The 8,550-nt window shown below is 35.5% G+C and overlaps 1 pseudogene; it reads left to right on the top strand.

Annotated features, from left to right (window-relative positions):
- The first annotated feature begins 2,687 nt into the window (after positions 1 to 2,687).
- Positions 2,688 to 8,048, top strand: LOC114262056 (BTB/POZ domain-containing protein At1g03010 pseudogene; annotated as a pseudogene).
- Positions 8,049 to 8,550: the final 502 nt, after the last annotated feature.

The raw sequence follows: 8,550 nt of genomic DNA on the forward strand, positions 1-8,550 counted from the left end.
GATTTTAAAACAAATCCAACACGGATATGATTTTCATGCAATACAAAATTACCACATGTCTATCTATAGACGGAGTATTGAAAAAGAACAAAGAAATCCCTACCTCAAATGGAGAAGATGAAGGCCAAAAACCAAAGTGCTCCAAATCGCCAAACTTTCATATTAAAATGAAGATCAAGGGATGCTCCACACTCAATACAAAGGAACTAGGGTAGAAGATCACTAGAACTAGATGTATTTATAGAGAGAAGATGTAGTCTATAGAGAGAAACTCTCAAGTTATTCATTCAATGAACTTCATTAAATTGATTAATGTATCTCATATATTCATGATACATAATGCATCTTCTATATTAATGAATTCATTAGATAGATTAATGTATCTTACATATTCATAATAGAAACATAATGCATCTCTAAGATTCATTCATAATAAATCCATCACATTCAATGTATTAGCATTAGTCTTCTATACATTGTATAAATAGGTATCAATGATTAGTCACCATCTAATTGATGTACATGTATCTTACTAATGAGATGAATCTAGTATAATCATGCAAAATCTTTGAAAAGTTGACATATATTACAATTAAACAATGAAGGTAAAAATCGGGATCGCTATAACCTCCCCCCCCTTAAAGAATTTCGTCCTCGAAATTAAGAGTACAGCAGAAACACAAGGCCAACTAATCACATAGCACTCAACACCCGAGCACTTAGAAAAGAAACTATTCTCACCACAAACCTTTGGTTAACTCTCACAAAAGAAAGGGCTTACCAAGGAAACACGTTTCAAAAGGCAACACTTAGGCACAAAAGCCTCAACAAAACCAAACCCTTCCCGAAACAAATCACCCAAAACACCCGACTAGCGCTCCAAGCTATGTCACTACTCAACATTCATAACTTCACATAAGACAATCAAAGCAAATCTTTTGTATAAATATAAGAAAAATCATTCTTTTGTTCATGAGACATTTCTCAAAGATAATCAAATTTTCAACGTTGACATTCAAAAATAAATTTTGCATTTTCCATGCGAAACTCAAAAGTTTTGTAAACATTTTTCATAAACCCATAATACATAAACATCTCCAGTTTATTTGCCAAAAACTACTCGTTTGGAAATTCTCATAACATTCAAATTAAATCAAATCCTCAACATTTTCCTTTTTAACAGCGCCCTTAGAAGGCCAAAACACTAGGAAGAATTTATGTTCCAATCTAACATAACACCCATCACTCACACGGTGATGCCACAACCAATATAAAACATAACATTTCTATAATAATAGTTAATAGAAATAACAACCTTGCTATCAACACATAAGGCATAAGAAATTCATGATTTTGGAATTTCATCCTACCTTCCTTTACTTAATCAATTTAAAATCATAAACATGGCCCATTGCCTAGCCGAGCTATTAAATGAGACTACAACTCATATATAAACACTTGGCATATACAACACACAATCAATACATGTATTTTCTGTATTAATTCAACAGTCAAAATCAACGACTTAACTAATGTGATTAGTTTCAGTTTTTCCTAATCCACATGCAATGTCTACAACAATCACGACTATCCTCAAGGTGACCAATGCCAACATATACCCGATGCCAACAAGTTGACTAATCAACTCAATAAACCGCCACACTTAGTAAACGACACATTGATGTGCCACTCAAAACCATTTACCCCAAACACGGAGTTCCCTACACAAACCCCCAAATTTTGGAATCTCACGGATTTCCTAAAATCGAACCACACCAACATTGCTTTTAAAGGAGTCTTCACCCCCAAGCCTACATAGCAAGCCTGCCCTTCTCCTCAAACTCAAGACTGACATGGTTAACCTCAATCACCCAATCCCTAATACAAATGACAATTTTAACCACTGCTACCCTCGTTATCCGAGGACACAAACTGATTTTCCTTTCAAAAATTGCCGTCAGCATCCACTCAAGAAATTCTCTTCCCACTCACAAACCATACCCAATAACCAATAACACCACTAACTCATTTCACCCACACATAGTCACCAACCGATAACAAGTCATAATACGAACACCACCCAAATACATAATTGATGGGATCACAACAAACTCATTAACTAGTAAAGCCCAAAACACTAATCAACACACCGGTACCATTTCCTCTAACCCGAGATACAAATCTCATGCTCCCTCGTGTAGACATCCTATAAAGTCCAAAAACAAAACCACACTTACTGCACAACACAACAGCCTTCCCCGAGGCATACACTTACCACCCTAAACATACATTTCTATTGCATATAAACATTTAAACATTTAAACACATAATCGAATCAAGTCTATAAAGATAGTCACTCATCCCGGAACTCTCAAGGAATTCCTATCAGAAACCACGTTGATCAGGCGTGTTTCCAAGAGGACCTCAAAGCAAGTTCATCGGCTACGAGTACTATCCAGAAAACTTAATCCCATGCTCATATAAATGCAACAAACAAGTCCTAACATTCATGTTAACTATATGCAACGTCCTCACCACATGTAGCAAACCGCTGTAGTAAAAACTACTTCCCACGAGCCCAAAGTATTCAAACCCGGCTCGCTCTGATACCAAGTTGTCACGCCCCACTTTTTATTACTCGAAATATTACCAATTTCATTTACTTAATTCCATTTCAGAGATAACATGCGGAAATAAACTCGTATATCCAACTTGTAGAAGTGAATAACATTGCTCTCATTCGTATGCAAGTAAATACAACATGAGTACACTAAATAAATTGCCCTTGGGCTTACATCATTAAAGTCAAGAAGAAGGGTATAACCCTTTTTACATAAATGGCATTCCGCCAACACAAAAGAGGCCCCGTGGCCAACAAATAAGAAGATCCAAAACCTTGTAGAACATCCTGGCTATCACCTGAAAAAGATTCAACAACGTGGGATGAACATATAGTCCAGTAGGGATCTCAACATGATCTCCAACAATAACAACTTACAGATAGCTATGATCATGAATGTTCATTCTCATACTAGAATAGTAATGTGGCAGTTTATACAAAATATACATAAGTATGAACTTTTTTTCGAAAACAGCCATTTCATTAGACGCTATAAGCGGTTCATCTTTATTTCCTTTTCATTACCCATTTCCACAAACTTTCATGACAATAACAGTTCTAGAAAACAATTTCACCAAGCCCATTACTCTTCCCCCATTTTCCGTACTTACAACAAAATGACCTTTTTTGAAAACATGTTCACAAATACCCCATTTTCCTTCACACTTTCCAAAATCTTAAAATGGCATTTTGGTTTGTTCCCAATACATTTATATCAATACATGCATGCCTTAAATAAAAGGGAAATAACAAATCATCAACATATATATAATCCACAAATGAGGCAGCTCGGCCTTTCAAAACTGTAACCATCGCAACCCATAACATACTTGATACACTGACGATAACAATTAAAACTCTGCTCTACCGGCTATATGCACAGTAAGCTAAGGATACGCCAAGCGATAAGCGAGATAATAACTCATTTTAAACATTTCATACCTCATAATAGATACACATTTTAGTGCTGCATCAATCTCAGATAAAAACACTTCCATACTTCACAAATGATACACATTTTAGTGTTGTATCAATAACATGTAAAAACACTTCCAATATCAATAAGCACACATATAGTGGTGCTAATGGAGTCCATCCACTATCTCCTCCCAAACAAAATCCGGTTTAGAGGTCCATCCCCTATCTTCCCCTAAACCGTTGAGTAACCAAAACACTTCTATACTTCACAAATGATACACATTTTAGTGCTGTATCAATATCAAACAGTTTCCGGTTTAGAGGTCCATCCCCTATCTTCCCCTAAACCGTGGAGTACATCCCCTATCTCCTCCCACACAACACAATGTATATAAACAATTATCATATACAAATTCCTCAATACAACAAAGCATCAATAACAAGTGTAATACATACACATAAACTATTCAATAATGTTTAACCAACACAAGTGTAACGCATACATCACAATTCAACACACCAATGTCATCCTCCACCGATGACCAAGGACAAAACCTCTAGATGCATGTATTCAGTACACCTAATAAAAGAGACTCAATTCTCAAGCAATCCTTAAACCCAACAACGACACTAGTACGATAGGTAAAGATAAAACCCCCAAATGCGTGTATTCAACACTCATGATACAATAGTTTAATTCTCAAATTTATTTTCTGAGACTCACATAGAGTTAACATTTCATTTACCATTTTCAAGATCAACTTTCATAATTTTTCAAGTCAACATGTTCCATCACTTATTCCAAAAACACTTTTTTCCTTTTTACAAAACCAATTACATTCTCTTCATTTTACAAAATCATTTCCATGGATAATAAGCTATAACCCAACTTGATTCATTACGTTCATTTCAAAATAACTCCAATACCATAATTAATCCTTTAACTGATAACACCTTCTACACAACTCATATTAACAATAGAAATTTACCAACATTGTTCAACCATAAACCCTTTTTATTTTACCAAATCAAAATATAATTTAGGGCTTTCGCTTCTTTCAATAATATCATGCTAATTTTATTCTCTAATTAGTCCAAACCACAGTCAATGATAACAAAACCATTCTCAAACAACCAACCCTAGGTTCCCCTCATGATTTTAAAACAAATCCAACACGGATATGATTTTCATGCAATACAAAATTACCACATGTCTATCTATAGACGGAGTATTGAAAAAGAACAAAGAAATCCCTACCTCAAATGGAGAAGATGAAGGCCAAAAACCAAAGTGCTCCAAATCGCCAAACTTTCATATTAAAATGAAGATCAAGGGATGCTCCACACTCAATACAAAGGAACTAGGGTAGAAGATCACTAGAACTAGATGTATTTATAGAGAGAAGATGTAGTCTATAGAGAGAAACTCTCAAGTTATTCATTCAATGAACTTCATTAAATTGATTAATGTATCTCATATATTCATGATACATAATGCATCTTCTATATTAATGAATTCATTAGATAGATTAATGTATCTTACATATTCATAATAGAAACATAATGCATCTCTAAGATTCATTCATAATAAATCCATCACATTCAATGTATTAGCATTAGTCTTCTATACATTGTATAAATAGGTATCAATGATTAGTCACCATCTAATTGATGTACATGTATCTTACTAATGAGATGAATCTAGTATAATCATGCAAAATCTTTGAAAAGTTGACATATATTACAATTAAACAATGAAGGTAAAAATCGGGATCGCTATAAAAATAGAATCAAACAAAATAATGGGCAAGTTGTACATGGCCGAAAATCAGAAATGAAAAAATAATAAACGGTTGGAAAAACATAATAATACAAAATCATTGGAAAGTAGTAAACGGCGGGAAAAACATAGATGGGAAAGTAGTAAAAGGTGGAAAAAATTGAATCAAACAAAATCATGCGAAAGTAGTAAATGGCTGAAAAACAGAAATGGAAAAATAATAAACCGCTGGAAAAACATAATCAAAGTAAATCATGGAAAAGTAGTAAACGGTAGGAAAAACATAAATGGGAAAGTAATAAACAGCTGGAAAAACAGAATCAAACAAAATAATGGGAAAGTAGTAAATGGCTGGAAAAACATAAATGAGAAAGTAATAAACGGCTGGAAAACATAATCAAACAAATCATGGGAAAGCAGTAAACCGCTGAAAAACAGAAATGGAAAATAGTAAACGGCTAGAAAAACAGAATCAAACAAAATTATGGGGAAAGTAGTAAATGGCTGGGAAAACAGAATCAAGTAAATGGTTGGAAAAGTATAATCAAACAAGATTATGGGAAAGTAGTAAACAGTTGGAAAAACATAAATGGGAAAGTAGTAAATAGCTGGGAAAACAGAATCAAGTAAAATCATAGAAAAGAAGTAAACGACGGGAAAAACATAGATGTTGGTGTTTCATCTGTTGCTATAATTTAAGATCATTGTATTAAACAAAACCTTCATCAGTTATTAATCCTACAAGTCGTAGGTATACCTACTGTATGGAATAGCTAATTGGTTATGACGATCTCTTAACTTCTTTCTAACTCTTTCTGCAAAAAGAGTAGGAAGACTATCAATAAATTTGGCTTTCTAATGATCTGAATTAGCATCAGCTCGACGATGTACTTTCATCAAGAATACATCCTTATACCATCTAAAATGGGATAAAGATGGACACCTTAATTTCTGTAATAGTTCTCTACTTCGATCTTCAATACCGGTCTCGGCACCAATGAAATGGAGAACTATAGTGTTTACCAAAGTGTAAATAGCATCTTGCTAAAAATCAAACTCGATATCAGTTCTTCACCGCTGCGAATCACTCCTACCCATTGCGGAAGATATCAACCTTGTCAACAGGATTATCAATGCCATTGCAAGTAATGCATGTAAAGAGCAACTCACATCTGGCTTGTCCAAGCTAGAGCACAACTTTCCTTCAAAACCCGAAACAGAAACACCCTCAGACTGGTGGGGAAAATCACTCACCGTGCTTAATCTTGACTTCTTCCAGCGCGTTCTATATGCAGTAAAAAGTAAGGGTCTGAAACAGGATATAATCATCAGGATTTTGATAAATTATGCCCACAATTCTCTTCAGGGACTTGTTGCGGTTAGGGATCCACAATTGGTTAACGGGGGTTTCTTGGACATGGAATTGCAGAAGAAAAAAAGAGCCATCATCGAAGCTATAATCGGTTTATTGCCAACACAGTCAAGAAAGAGTGTTGTTCCCATGGCATTTCTTTCTAGATTGTTGAAGTTTGCAATAGCGGCATCAGCATCTACTCCATACAGATCTGATTTAGAGAGGTGGATTGGTTTGCAATTGGATCAAGTAATTCTTGAGGACCTACTCATTCCTGCAAATTATCATGGAAACAATCACAGCCCAATGTATGATACAGATTCAATCCTAAGGATTTTCTCCATTTTCTTGAACTTGGATGAGGATGATGATGAGGATAATCACTTGAGGGATGAAAGTGAAATGGTATACAACTTTGACAGCCCTGGATCTCCTAAGCAGAGCTCAATCCTGAATGCGTCGAAACTGTTGGACAATTGTCTTGCAGAAGTTGCACTCGATTCAAACTTGACGCCATCAAAGTTCGCAGCATTGGCAAAATTACTCCCAGACCATGCCCGTATAGTAAATGATGGATTATACAGAGCTATGGATATCTTTCTCAAGGTGAGCAACCATTTCTCTCTGACAGATAGAGCTGTAAATGCCAAAACTTGGCTTGTTTGCAGCCTTACCCACAGATGGAAAGACCCATATCATTTCTATATTTTTGTGTCTGGATTTGTCAAGGCTTTAAACACTATTGTGTTTTGTGTGTGCTTCCACTGACAGGTTCATCCGAACATGAAGGACTCAGAGCATTATAGACTTTGCAAAACCATCGATTGCCAAAAACTATCTCAAGAAGCTTGCAGTCATGCAGCACAGAATGAAAGGCTGCCAGTGCAAATGGCAGTCCAAGTGTTATACTTTGAGCAAATTAGGCTTCGAAACGCAATGAATGGCGGTCACAATCAGTTGTTCTTTGGCTCTGTCAATGGCCAATTCCCTCAACGTTCAGGTAGTGGAGCAGGAAGTGGATGCATCTCACCAAGAGACAACTACGCGTCGGTGAGAAGAGAGAACAGGGAACTCAAGCTGGAAGTTGCAAGAATGAGGATGAGACTGACTAACTTGGAAAAAGACCATGTTTCGATGAAACAGGAGCTTCGTGTGAAATCACATCCTGCTAACAAGTTATTCAGGTCATTTACGAAGAAGTTGCGCAAGTTAAATGCCCTGTTTGGGATTAAAGATATGAAGCCGATAGGTGGTAAGGCTAATTCAGAAACTTGGATTTTGTTTCAGAAGCGAAGGCGTCATTCTGTATCATGATTCATGATCAAACATGTGCGTACAAGAAAGAAAACACTTTTAATGTTATTGCGAATTATGCAGTGTTGTGTTCAGTGAGATTTATTCTCTGCACTTTTTCTCCCGTTTTATCTAATGGAGTCTTTGAAAGAAAGCACTCAAATCAAACTTCGTAATTTGTATTCTAAAGGTTAGAAATTTGATTAATGGCAACACTTGGGAGGAAGATGTTGCAAGAACCATTGATCGACCAAGTGAGGCATTGATTGACCCGAAGCATTGGCCGAGCTTGGTATTGATTGACCGTTTTAGACATAATCGCACATTGCCAATCTAATCCACCCAAATTTGGTTAATATGCAAGGGCCTCTTTACTCTCATTGTCAATTGATTTTGAGTTGGATGCTTTAACATGGTATTAGAGTTAGATCTTAAGTTGTCTATGTAAATATTTATCCACTCAATCAATAGGACTAATTGGTAATTAACCTTAAAAAAATATCTATATTTTTATTAGAGCATCTTTGATCCTTATTCCCTTTTTCATCATATATGAGTGAAATTTTTGTTAAAACTTTGATTTTT

The sequence above is a fragment of the Camellia sinensis genome, chromosome 9 (assembly GCF_055761805.1).
Source record: "Camellia sinensis isolate YWXY chromosome 9, ASM5576180v1, whole genome shotgun sequence".
Classification (NCBI taxonomy): Eukaryota; Viridiplantae; Streptophyta; class Magnoliopsida; order Ericales; family Theaceae; genus Camellia; species Camellia sinensis.